The sequence below is a fragment of the Delphinapterus leucas genome, chromosome 17 (genome assembly GCF_059928025.1).
Source record: "Delphinapterus leucas isolate spDelLeu-1000000601 "Yukka" chromosome 17, BTC_Dleu_Yukka2, whole genome shotgun sequence".
Taxonomy (NCBI): Eukaryota; Metazoa; Chordata; class Mammalia; order Artiodactyla; family Monodontidae; genus Delphinapterus; species Delphinapterus leucas.
This window is the reverse complement of record NC_143145.1, coordinates 52,628,029-52,641,976: the sequence shown is the minus strand read 5'-3', so window position 1 is coordinate 52,641,976 and position 13,948 is coordinate 52,628,029. Positions and strand designations below refer to the sequence as shown.

The window sequence follows — 13,948 nt, the reverse complement described above, 5'->3', positions numbered from 1 at the left end:
TTCAGTGTACTTTGATTTATAACAGAGTAGATTTCAAAATCAAAAAGTTTATATTATCAGTTGTGTGTGTTTCTGTGTGTGTGTGTTGGAGAAAAGGGAGTTCAGGTTTGTTTTAAGAAGTCTGGTATTTCTTCACAAATAAATTCCAGTGAAATTAAATCACATAAGTTTTATAGATAGTTTTAAAAGAAAATACAAAAAATTAAACACAAGGAAATTTCTGGACACAGTTTCCAAATACCCAAAGACATGCATTTTCTTTTGAGAGAGATAAACCAAACGGATTAAGCTCATTGAATAGTGTAAGCACAGAGGTTTCTGTCACAAACTGCTTTAAAACAATACTTTCCCATGTTCACTTAACTTTGTAAAATTGTTGATAAGTAAATAAGAATAGTACTACTCTCAGTAGTGAAAAGACATTTTTAGATGCCCCTTGGTAAGGGGCGCCATCAGAAAAGCTAACAAGAAGAAAAAAGTAAAAGCAAATATATTACCCCTATAATAAATCATTTTCTTCCATGATCCTCGTTCTGTAGCATGTGATGACTAATAATAAATTGGTTTGTGTGCCATCATGAGAAATACAACTTTCTCACATTCTAACAAGTCTTATTTGACTTAAAATGGAAATTTTATTATACTGGCATGTGGCATGGCCTTCAACAGACCATTAGTAGAGCTGTATTTGTAATTTAAAAATATTTCTGTTAGTAATGGAAGGGCCATAAATAGTATTTGTTTTCAGTCAAGAAAGAGGGCAGTTAGTCAGCATAAGAGAAAGAATGACACATTGAAAGAAGATTTAATTCTGTAACACCTATAGGACTTGTATGAAAATCATTATCCCCCAGCTTCTTGCTGGGAAGATTTGGAGAAAAGACTTTTTGACGGTGATATTTTCTATTCTCCTGTTATTCTCAGGGTTGATAATTCTAAATGGAGGAGAGTGCTCCTTCTACCAACGACAAAACTGTGACAAAGGTGACATGCCACCTGGTCTACATAGAGGTACACGGAGTTGCCACTTACCTGTTCTTCCTCCATCCCTGTTATGCCCTTTCTCAGCCCTGCTCCCTAAGCAAAATTGTCTCTGAAACATAAATTCATTCACCCTTCCAGGGACTAAAGGTCACTTCTCCTCTGGGCTTTTGAGATTTTAAGAAATGCACTTAGCCTATTTGGCTTAAACTAAAACCTCAAAGTGACTTTCAGAAATAAAGGGAGTGTCCAAGTGAGTGTGTATGTGTGTGTGTGTGTGTGTGTGTATGTATGCATGTGTTATTTTGGGCACATTGGAAAGTTCTCTTGAGATGTAGCACGCAGTATGGAGACTACACGCTATTCTGTCTCTTTAGGAGGATAGTCCTATCTTTGCGAGGTCCTCAGAGATCAAAACTGTTTCACATTCACACTATATTTTGCATCCACATCATTAGAAAACCATAACACAAATAAAGCTTTATTCATAAGTGTTCTTCAAGATTTCCTTATACTAATTAAGATCTCACAGTTGTTCCGAGAGTTACTCTTTTCCAGGGCAACTTGTATATTTCACGTGCTCAGTATTGATTTTTCTCTTTTTTTTTTTTTGTGGTACACGGGCCTCTCACTGTTGTGGCGTCTCCCATTGCGGAGCACAGGCTCTGGACGCGCAGGCTCAGCGGCCATGGCTTACGGGCCCAGCCGCTCCGCGGCATGTGGGGGTCTTCACGGACCGGGGCACGAACCCGTGTCCCCTGCATCGGCAGGCAGACTCTCAAGCACTGCGCCACCAGGGAAGCCCCTGATTTTTCTTTTTTTATTAGATACGTGATGTGACTGCATGTTATGCTACCTTTGGCTGATATCATCCCAAGATGTGTTCATGGGGTCCACCCTCCTGATTGCATAAGGAAACCAAAATTCAGCGATAAATCAGCTTTGATAATAAAGAACACAAAGAAAAATGATAAATACAAGTATTATTGGCTTTAGTAGTTGGTCTAATATTGGGAGCTGATCATGTCATAATAAAAATAGAAGTTAAGAATCATTAACTGTTGCAGTAACCGGGGTACCTAAAACCCCTCTATAAGGGGAAACTGCTCTATAAGATGCTCTGTAAGCAAGTGCTCTATAAGATGGAAACAGACATTCAGAATCCACAGTATATTCCTTGTCTTCAGGTGCATCCTTATCTAAAAAAGAATCCCTAAAGCTTAAGAAGGACAAATTCTATATTTGATTTCAAAGCCTATTTTGAGATGTGTGCATTAATGGCTCCTTTTGAAATAAGATCAGCTACTCCCTCCCCTCCATTGCTTCTTTTAATCTTTCAAGCTCTTACCATATACTATTTTAACCAGTGGGTGAATGTAGAGGTATAGGAAATACACAGATGATATTACCTTCATAAATTCACCCATCTTGTGCAAAATAGGGTGCGTAAGCAAATAATTTTATTACAAAGTGACAATTTCTTCCAGAGGAGTAGTTAGAGGTCCTGTGAAAGCACGAAAAGGAAGATATTCTATGATATTTCAGTTGACTTTTGAAGGATCAGTAAGGAGTTTTACAAGCAGAGGTAGAGATAGGACAAGTCAGGCAAATCACGTAGATATCACGTTTCAAAAGCTGTAAGAACTTCATGTGGCTGGAGAATAAAGGTGAATAAGAAGGGGCAGGAAAAAAGTGGTTAAAGGTAACCATGATGAGATAGGTAAGAGTCTAGATTGAACAAACCATGTCTGTGTACAAAAGTAGTTTGGACCTCACCTTACATACAAGAAAGGGTTTTAAAACATATTTGTCATATTTGTGTCTCGTGGATGTGCATAGATGGGTAGAGGATTAGATGGGAAGAGAGGAATAGAACAATCAGTTTTGATTAAGTTGAAAACCTTACTCCTGTTTTCATGTGTGAGACTCAGCCTTGGAAGAAACTAAGTAGCAGACTGTCAGATTTGTATTGATCAAATGTGAAAGCATGCGAGATCTGCATACTCTTTGGAGGGCTGGCTGACACCGTGTCTGCCTTGCACATGGTAGAGAGTGTACAGCCAAAATATTGAGTGATTCTCATTCCTCGTGGCTCATTAAGATAAGACAAAAAGGGGTGAGACTCACATTTTCAGCTCCACATCTCTAATAGAGAAATGTCAATGGCTGGTGGCAAATTGGAATGACAAAAGATTACCCCTATTTTCTGTACTTCCAATGGAGATGCAGCGTATGATAAAAGTGTGTGTGTAATCTAGTGTCAAAATCCAGAAAAGTAATTCCAGACCCAGTGTAGTGATATTGTCTACAGTTCTCTATGTTAGTCTGACATAAAGATTCTTTCTAGTGTCAGGGGGAGTGTCTCACGAAAAATTATAATACGTGTAATATAGAATCATCTAAAAGAAGAGGCACACTACTTCGCTGATTATTTGAAGGGATGTTTCATAAATAGACAATTTAATAGGAATGAACAAAACTCCAGTGGCTATTTGAATTATAATATTTTCTTTTAGGGTGGAAATAGTTTAGTACGGTATGTGGCTGGCCAAGACATTGCACCTGAACTGAGTGTGTAAGCCTCTAAGTCAACTAATTCCAAAAAGGAAAAGCAGCAATATATCATTCATTCATTCATTCACTTATTTTCTACTTCCTCAGAATTGCCATTTTAAATAGCTTTACAAAGCACTGTGGATACAAAGTTAATAAAAATAATGACTCCACTCTTGAGGAATTTTCAGACTAGCAAAGATAAAACGTAGACATGCAAACAATCGACTGTAACACAATGCAGCAAGTACAATGGAAAGATGGAAACAATTCTGTCTAGGATCCTCCAGGAAGGGTTCACAGAAGTGATATCAGAATTCTGTCTTGAAGTGTGGATGGCAGTGAGCCAGGTTTAAAGGGGACAGTCATGCTAACAAAGAAATTACAGCTAAAGCATGTATCTAAGAAACATTTTTAAAATCTTAAGGTATAATAGAATGACACTTTCAAAACCAACGATAAACAATAGGTAACGGATACATCTGAAATCAGTAAGCAGCTTGGAGCTCTGTCTTTTCAGGCCATGCTGGATAGTCTACTGCATTTTGCCAAAATCAGTAACAAAGGAAAATCTTTCATTTCATTCAGTGGTAAAATTTCCCCTCCTGATGCCACGATTTTCTTCCATCATACACTCATTTTTAATAGCAGCATCAATAGAAACACTGTTTTGGATATAATTATACAAAAACACAATATTGAGAGCCTGCCAATTATATATTTAAAATTTTAGTTTAATGGAAAATAATTACTGGACTTCGAATTTCATCTCTTGAATTAGATTCTTAATGTTGTTTCTTAACAAGCATACAAATTCAAGCAACCTATTTACTGTGTTCTTAGAACCTTAATTTAGTAATCTTTAGAAAGGAGGTAATTTCCCTGAAATGGAAGAGACAAATGCTCACTGGATCATGCTTTACATTGAAAATGTAAAATGCTGTAAATGTGAATGTGGCATTATTATAATAATGATTATCTGTGATATCAATGCTTGTCTATTGAGGTAGAGGTAGAATGAATGTCCTGTTAATGAGAAATATATTCTGCTTAGCTTTGCCTTTTGGAAGAGAATGGGGGACTCTTAAGCAAAACTATCTATTTTCTTATCTTAGGCCTACTAATTATTAGTCATGTGACAATCGGCTTAGCTTTCTGAATCTCAGTGTTTCTCATGTGTAAATTGTCAGCGGAAATAGCTAACACCTATACATATAATATCTTTGCATTTACAATATGATTTTGCATATAATAGTTGGGTAATTTACAACAAACATATTAAGTTAGCAATTGTATAATCCCCATGTTTCTTTATTAAAAACTGAACCTCAAAAAAGGTGTATCACTTGTTGGATGCCACAGTTTAACAGCTCAGGGAGAAGAACTTTTACTTCTCTCATTTGTTCTTATATCTTAGGTTTTTTTTTTTTTAACATCTTTATTGGAGTATAATTGCTTTACAATGGTGTGTTAGTTTCTGCTGTATAACAAAGTGGATCAGCTATACATATACATATATCCCCATATACAGGGGATCTTGCATCTCCCTCCCACCCTCCCTATCCCACCCTCTAGGTGGTCACAAAGCACCGAGCTGATCTTCCTGTGCTATGTGGCTGCTTCCCACTAGCTATCTATTTTACATTTGGTGGTGTATATATGTTCATGCCACTCTCTTAGGTTCTTTTTAAATACCATGTAGTTGCCTTACTGAATTCTAGTTGCACTACATTTCTTCAGGGCTGTGAGGAGGACCAAATGAAATAATATATTGAATCTAATTAAATTAATGCCTATGCATAAGGCACTGTTACTGTTTTCACACTAGAAAATGATATACTTGTGCTTATTTCCATGTATATATGAGACTTTTCATATTCACTTTAAATTATATGGTTAATATTTTATTCCCCCAAATTATAAGATAAAATAAATGTTATTCTGGGATTTTTATGCTGATGATTTTTTGTAAGTATAGAAGATTTAAATTCTATTCCAGATACATAAGATAAGGCAGCAATGCCTTGCTAGTTTGAGTGTTTTAGGAAAGAAAAAGCCCATTCAAACCACAGTTGCTCCTAATTCACACACTTAGGCTCTGTTTGCTTAGGTTTCATTATAAGCTATGGCATCCTCAAAGAATTAGCTGTGGGCAAGGAAGAAATCTTTATTCCCTGAGAATAATCAACTGAATCACCCTGGGATAGGAAAACAGGAGTGAAACAAGGATTTGAGTACTTTCAAGCCCAATATTAGATTTGAGGACCCTTGTCTGCCTACACTAAGGGATTTTAAACAAAAATGTATCCATTTACCTTAAGAAGTACAAAGTTTATTGAAGAGCCCCTGATTTCTTTAGAATACGATACGAGTCTTGGCATTGAACAGAAACGTGATTTTGCAACATGTGTCCATATGTGGTTCATGTACTCCACATGTGTTCTGTCAATGGGTCCTGTGACCTCGCTGTGGATCACATGTGTTTTACATATGCTTTGTATGGTTCACATCTGTTTTAAACATTTTTTTTTCCTGACAGTAGACACTCTTGTTATATTACCATTTGCTATAATAATTAAATTCAAGGAACTGAACTTGAGAGCATTTGTGGGGGAGGGCATTTGTTAGTTTTCATTGATATTTGGTGCTGTGTTGAGTGATACCCATTACAACTGCTTATCGTATCTCTTTGTAGGCATAATGTTGCTGCATTTAACCTCACTGAAGCCAGACTAATGCAGAGATGTTCTTAGCTTCCTGTGACTCATATGAAGGTTATCATTTTAGAAGAGACCTTGAAAACATACTCTGGATTTAGGGGGAAAAAAAACCCCTGACATTTCCAAGAGGAAAAGCTTTTTTTAAGTTTTATATTGTAGATGCCGAGCTTAAAGCATTTAAACACATACAGCAAGCAATATAATATGAATCATGTAACAAAAGTTAAATTTAAGTGAAAACCTTTTGTGGTATGTTGCAGTCACAAAAGAAGATACAAAATTAATGTGGACACCTGCTTGTTTTACTTGTATCAGAAGAAAATAAAATTCATTGTCATTTAATGAATTGCTTTCTGTTGTAGTACACTTAATTATCTCTTCCTGTAACCCCAAGTAGTATCTTTTCAAACTCACAGCTGTATCTGAATAGGGGCTACCAACTAAAGAGGTAAGCAATACTTTTTATTAATTACAGTGTATTTGTTTTCATCTGTCTTTATAGAACATTGTAAAATTAGACACCTGCTCCTTGAATAAAGCAATACCGAGCTTAATGAAGTCTGAGAAGCAGTGACTCTATTTTGTATCTTTTCTTGATGTGTGGATGTAATGCTCATTAGCGTTAATAGTTCTTGGAAATAAATGAAGAATATTGGATTGAGGCTACCTTCTCCAAACACTAAGTAGGAACGTGTTGCCCCCCAGCCAACAAGGTACCTAATGCTCAGTTGGCCAAATGTTAAAAGAGGTTTGTGCTGTAGGCGATTAAATCCATAGTCTGCCCCTGTGGACCAGGCAGCCATAAATAAGCATTTAAAAAGAATCTCAGCCTTTAATGAAGAACAGGGGAATTTCGATCAGTAATCAGAAACAGGTTTGGAGGTACAGGGACAGTGGCATGCGTATTTTGATTTGGTGCATAGGACATGCCTTGTTTTAGAAACATTCCAAAGATTGGATCCCAGTGTACTAGTAAATGTTCAGTGGGTTTTGAAAAGTTGAAGAATTTAGAGTCAGCCATCTAGAGTAGAAAGAGGCATCCTTAATTAAAAATAAATGGTGTAGAATGAAATGGGACAAAGAACAGGTACACCAGAAAAAAGGAAAATGTATGAAATACGAAGTGTAGCAATTCTAATGCTTGCAGGTGCTGCATATGAATGTGTGTATATATTTAGAAAGAACTTTTAAATAAAAACGAAAACATGCTTTTATCTTATAGTTTGTAATAACAAGCACATTAATGCAGTGTATGAAATCAACCCAGCTAATGAGTCATCAGAATTCTCAGGAGGAAACACAGTTCCATTCCCATATAGTTAAATGTACTTAAAACATACTAGAAAAACACTAAAAGCAAAGGTAGGTCAGAGGAAAAAAGTAAGAACTGGTAATGGAAGAAACACATTTAGACGGACAAAATGAATGTAGTTTAAAATACTTCATCTTGCAGTATGTAGTTTAAAATACTTCATTCATACTTCACTTACTATTCTAACTAAACTGAATAGTCAAAACTTGTCATTTGTTTTGTTTCATTTTTTTCCTTCTGCTTGGGGTCAGTAATCACTCCATACATCTTACTGTGTTTGAGATTGAAATTCAAGGAGCTGTGGATTCAGAGATACAATGTAAGGCAAACAATGTCTAAATGTGGAGAGGTGGTGGAAAGTGGTACCAAGAATTGGTAAGGCTGTCCCTTTGCCTCACACCATGCAGCTGCCCATCATACTTTCAGAGATGATCTCTTATAGCTCTATTGATGCCTTGTTGGATGGGGTGGACATAAAGGTATTTCTGTTATTTATCATCATGCTAACTTGTACGAGACAAATGACCAGCAATATGATGTCAATGCATGAAAGTCATGGGCACATCCAAAACATCATGACAATGAGGAGTCTACCCTTGGATCTTATTCCCAGAGTAACCAAATCTTGACAGTGTACCTCACTGCTTCCTTGATACTCCCACTAAGTATCTAATAGTCATCTCACATTTAAACAAATTCACAGTGAGATTTCTGATTCTCTCTGATTCCCCAAACCCCACCCATCCCACAATTTTGCCAGCTCATTAAAGTCAACTCCACCCTCCCTTATACTCATACCAAAAACACTGCAGCTGTCCGTAACCTCCCTGTCTCTCTCAAACCCATATCCAGTCTATGAACAAACACCCTTGTTTCTGTCCCTAAGGACTGTCTACTCAGAATACAAATTCTTTTACCATCTTAATCATTGCTACCCTCATCCAAGATATTATCATTTCTTGCCTGGATTATTGCAACAGCCTTCTAACTGCATTGGCTCTTGCCCTCTTTCAATCTATTTGCAACACATCAAAGACACTTTTTGTAAACCATGTTTGATGATATTTCTCTACTCCAGTTCTTCAATGCTCTCAATGCGCTGAGAGTAAAAGCCACATTTCTTACAAAAGCCTCCATGATCCCATGTCTTGGAGCTTCACAATCATTCTTCTTTCCTCATTTTGCTCTAGACATACTGGCTTCTGCAGTGCCCTACACACCAAGCATGACTTTGCTACAGGGTATTTGCACTTACTGTTATTTTTCCTTCAAACACTCAGGGCTCAAATACGCCCATGGATTATTCACTCTCTTCCTGTATGTCTCTTCTCAAATGTTAACTCATTGGAAAACTGACACTCCCTAACTTTTGCAATTTTTCTTTGTAGCATGTAACTTCACCTGATACAGCATTCATACATCCACAGTACCTACCATAGTTTCAGGCACACAGTATTTATTCAGTAAACTTTTATCAAATGAGTTAATTCCCTCATCACAAGTGGAGAAAAATAAAGCCCTGGAAATCTTATCAAGTCTCAACTTGTCACAGAAAACTACAGACTAAAGACGTAGCAAGTAGTGTCCATACAACACAACATCAAAGAGAAGAGCTTTAGCTATTTGTTCTCAGGACTGTCCAGAGGCTGTTGAAGGACACTCAGTGGAAAAACAGACATCAGACATTCTTCACACGCTTCCTCTGTGCTAGTGAGTATTTTTCCTGAACACATAGAAGATTCAAGCTTTATGAGGTAAAGACTACCGTCATCTCCTTTTCAATAGTGACCAAGGACTTCCAAGGTACAGAAATATTAAATAACTTGTCCAAGGCATTTGGTTAGAAAGTGTCAGAGTTGGCGTTGAAACTAAGGCAAGCAGGCTTAGGACCTTCTCTCTTAAATACTGTAATATATTTCATTGAATACTTTTGTGGTCAAGAGGACTCACACATTTCTCACTTCCGACTTAATAGAATTTCTGGAATTTCAAATCTAAGTAATTCTGAAATTATTGTGACTCTGCCCACTAGGCGCTGGCACCACCCAGGATTCTGTAACCCTGTAAAACTCACAATATGTGATGGGATAGGCACCTCTATATCTTTTTTTCTTATTGAAGTACTTTTGATTTACAATGTTGTGTTAGTTTCAGGTGTACAGCAAAGTGATTCAGTTATACACATATATATATTTTTCAGATTCTTTTCCCTTATAGGTTATTATAAAATATTGAGTGGAGTTCCCTGTGCTGTACAGTAGATCCTTGTTGGTAAGCTATTTTACATATAGTGGTGTGTATATATTAATCCCAAACTCCTAATTTATCTCTCCTCCCAATGCTAAATAGATCAAGTCATGGACAGTCAACTTTAAAAAGATATTATTCTCAATGAGGATGATTATACACTTAGGCTATGAGCTTAAATGTCTTTGCTTAATCCATCTGTTGTAGAGTAAGACCAGGCCCATTTGTAAAGTTTTGATTTTAACCACTTTCAAATTAGAACCATTGCATTTCGAGAAATTCTGTGATTTACATCTTATACATTTTATAAGCCCAATAGAATATCCCATAGAATTAAGACACTTAATATTTATATGAGAGGTATAGATTTTTTACTCCTATAGTATTCAATATGCTGTAATATTAGTTTGTATTCACAGGTATATGTCGGTGTGGACAAATACCACAGATGCACGCTCACACACACACACACAGTAGACACACATGCTTGCATCTCTCCTTGGAAATATCTGACAATGCATACAAGGTCAGATAATGTGTTTGCCATTGGAGTTTGGCCTTTGTGCTTGAAAATACATTTATTAGCTATGAGAAAAATTCCTGAATTCAACTTAAGAAAAGAAAAATCTCTTTAATTTTAGTTTTTTCTCCCTTACTCTTAAAGATAGAAGACAAATGAAAGTTTATAGCATGATTTTCCCTGTGACTAAACTGGGGTACAGAAAATTTCAATGGCTGTGCAAAAGGTATACTGTGACTAAGCAGCAAAGAAAGGACTTGATAGTTGGCGTGTTGCTTCCCAGCCTATTGCTTTGTGAATGTGCAGATCAAGAGAGCAGAGGCAAGTATTTATCTTAAATAACCAAGCCGCAGGCTTCTTAGAAACAGATAAAGGTTCTTTATGGCTCCCAGGCGTCCTTTGTGTCACTATTATTGTGTCACATTATTTCTGACCCTTCTTTAATTTACTCACTTAATTTTTTGTATCTCTTTTTATATAAAATGAAACACTGACATTTCAAAAAATGATTGTATCAAATGATAGTATGTTTTGAATGTAAATGTATATGTACAGACAGATAAATAGATAGACAAATAGATCTCATTATTTCTACTACATTGATAGACATTTAATATTCAAACTCACAATCGACGTATCTGGGGAGAGGTGAGTCCGGGGGTAAACAGATGAAAAGAAGCAGCCATTTCCTTTTCACATCAAAAGTAGAAAAATCCAGTCTTTTCTCCTAATTTTTTTCTTGTTCTTTTGACAGCAGTCCATTTCCCATTATTTCAGGGCTGGTTGTTATACTAGCCTTTATTTTTTATATTCATAAACTCAGCTTTTATACTTTTCTCATAGAAAACACTTCACTCGGCTTCTTTTGTGGATTAACATTTAAAACAAAAGATGAACAAAGTAGGAAGTAGGCTCGTTTATACGCGATCCATCCCAGTGTATTGGTGAGTATTCTAAGCTCTGAAGAGCTTTTAAGAAATATAAACTCTTAATGCTAAGATCGCTATTGTGTTAACAAATACTTTTCTATAAACTCAAACTCCCCAGCTGTATGAAACATCACTTTATTTATCTTTTGGTTTTAAAAAAATTTATTGCAGTCAAGACATCTATCTTTTATGATGCATTTTGAATACATAGTTGGGTTAAGCCTTATTACTTCGGTCTAATAAACAGAGAGATGAAAATTGAGCTGCTGGATGAAGACCTAAAACTCTGACATTTGTGTCACTTGCCTCAGCCACCTGATTGCCTACAAAGAGATCCTGACCTTTGTTACAAAAGCATTGCTGTGGGGATTAAATAACGAATAACTGCAAGTGATTTTGAAGGGCAACTTGGGATGACTTTTGGGTGTTAGTTTACCCTGGGTGCCCCAAAGAACAATCCAGTGCACTTGTACTGTGGCGTCAGACTTGACTCCTGGCAGGTAACCAATATGCTTTATTTTGGTTACAGTAGGAGGCCAGGATTAAAAACAAAATACTCACTTAAGGATGAAATTATATTCAGTCCAAATAATGGATGAACTTACAATTCTGGACTTTTCTTATTGTTCTCTTTCAAAGTAAAAAAGAGTTAGAGAAAGCCAAAAGATGTTCATTTTTTTTTTTAATTTTTATTTTACAAATGCCCAAGTAAAAGATGATTTTCTTGGGCTAGGGTTTTGTTATATTTTTTTCTTTAAAATGTGAAGAGCAAGTGCTTTATTAAATTAATTGAAAAGGCTGATGCAGTTTTTCAGTGTAGACTCCATAAGGTTTTGTCAGCAGATTGGGTATGAGTTATTGTATATGCAAAATGATATGGACAACTAATTATTTAAATGGTAAATATCAATCAAATAATGAAACCGCTTTAAAATATACATCTTAAAATTTAAATAAATTTATTCACACCAGTATTTTTTTTATCTTCAATTGTAAGAGAAATTTGTTAACAGTGAGTTATCCATTTTGTTGGAATATATTTGCCATACTTATTCTTGAAATAGGTTTCCATTATTCACAAGTAAAGATAATCCTGTCCATTCCCCACTGCACCCCCTTCCCCAGCCCAGGTTCTCATTATCTCACACCTGGGCTATTGTCTACTTCTCACCAATCTCTCCCCTTCCAATTCTTCCTAGACAACATATCCACTCTGTCTTTTATCATCCCATTTATGTGACCTCTCCCATTTTCTAGAGGATAGAGTTCAAAGCCCATATTCTTGCCGTGAAACCATTCTACATGCTCCCTTTCTTTATCCTCCTAATTTTACCTTTGCTTTTATTTTTCTACATAAAGCATTTACTCCAGCCAAATGACTTTAGTAATTAGTCCTCTTGTCCATTAATTCAATAACTATCTACTTATTATCCACTCTGTGTAAGACTGTGTTTCTTGTGTCTGTGATGATTCTGAAGGATGCAAGGCAGCAGCTCTCTGACCTGCTCAGCTATGAACATGCTCTCTCCAGTCAGGTGTTATTCACCTGCTCCTTTCCTAGTTTCACTTGAAGACTTCCCTGGAACATTCTAGTCTTAATGGTCAGGCCTCTTCTACATATATAAAGACTGCATCACTATATCAGTACATTTGCTCTATCAGTTAATCCACAGAAAGACAGGAGCTTATGTTTATTTCTAGTCTATGAAGGCCCTTCACAGTATCCTTCATATAATACAGTCTTAATAATTATTTATTGAGAGGAAACATAAGGAAGTAAAAGAGAATGTTTTAAGTCGGACACAAGTGTGGATCCTGTTTGTGCTCCTGTCTAGCTGTGCTTAGGCAATTTTATTTAATCCTTCTGAGTGATTTTTCCTCATTTTGTAATGGGCATGATAACTACGCCATAGGGAGCTCTGAATGCTAAATATTTAATCACCTTTTCTCCTGATGATGAAGAGGAACTAAAATTAGAACTTGTGAATTTATTCTTTGGATAATCATTTTTTCCAAGAAAAGATTACAAAAGAATCATAATCCATTCCTGCCACAATCAAACATGAATTGTCTTTCTGGTTTATGTATATGTTTAATATTTACATATGTGTGATTGCATTATGGCTGATTTTCTTTGAACTGAGGTTATTGTCTCCTTTAAGAAGGTCTGGTTTTAATATTTGTCCATAAATAGAAGAAACAAATTACTACTTGCAAGTGTCATTAAACATAGTTTTCAAGAGACTGAAGATTTGTGCGTTTTAATCATAATTGCCTAGTAACAAACTTCATAGCAGAATATTAATGAGTTCAGATAATATCTAACTTTTTCAATGGCTCCATTTGTGGTGTAGACAGCTAACGTCACTCAGGAAGAAGTGGGTCTACTTATCTGGATTGTGGAGCAGCATTTCCACTGCATATGCCATAGCCCAGTCCTCCAGGTTTTAGAAACCATAGGTCCTGACACCTTGCAGCTCTCAGCAAAGGAAACTGTCACCATAGGAAATTAAAGTGCCAACCCCTCAACCAGAGAGAACCGTCATGGTGGTTAGTTCTGCGAGCCACCTAGCTATTTCCTGAGCTTTTATAAGGAATGGTACCTTGAGACCGCAAACATGGTAGACACTTAGCATCCTTCTCTAGGGCCTGAAGCATCACAGTGTCTGAGGGTTGTGTAAGCAAC

At 36.3% G+C, this 13,948-nt stretch overlaps 1 long non-coding RNA gene across 1 annotated transcript in view; it reads left to right on the top strand.

Annotated features, from left to right (window-relative positions):
- Nucleotides 1-13,032, top strand: part of LOC149747016 (uncharacterized) — a 92,378-nt gene extending 79,346 nt beyond the window's left edge. The window contains exon 5 of the long non-coding RNA XR_016388480.1: nt 6,230-13,032. This is a non-coding gene — a long non-coding RNA (uncharacterized LOC149747016). The remainder of the gene's footprint in view (nt 1-6,229) is intronic.
- The last annotated feature ends 916 nt before the right edge of the window (nt 13,033-13,948 follow it).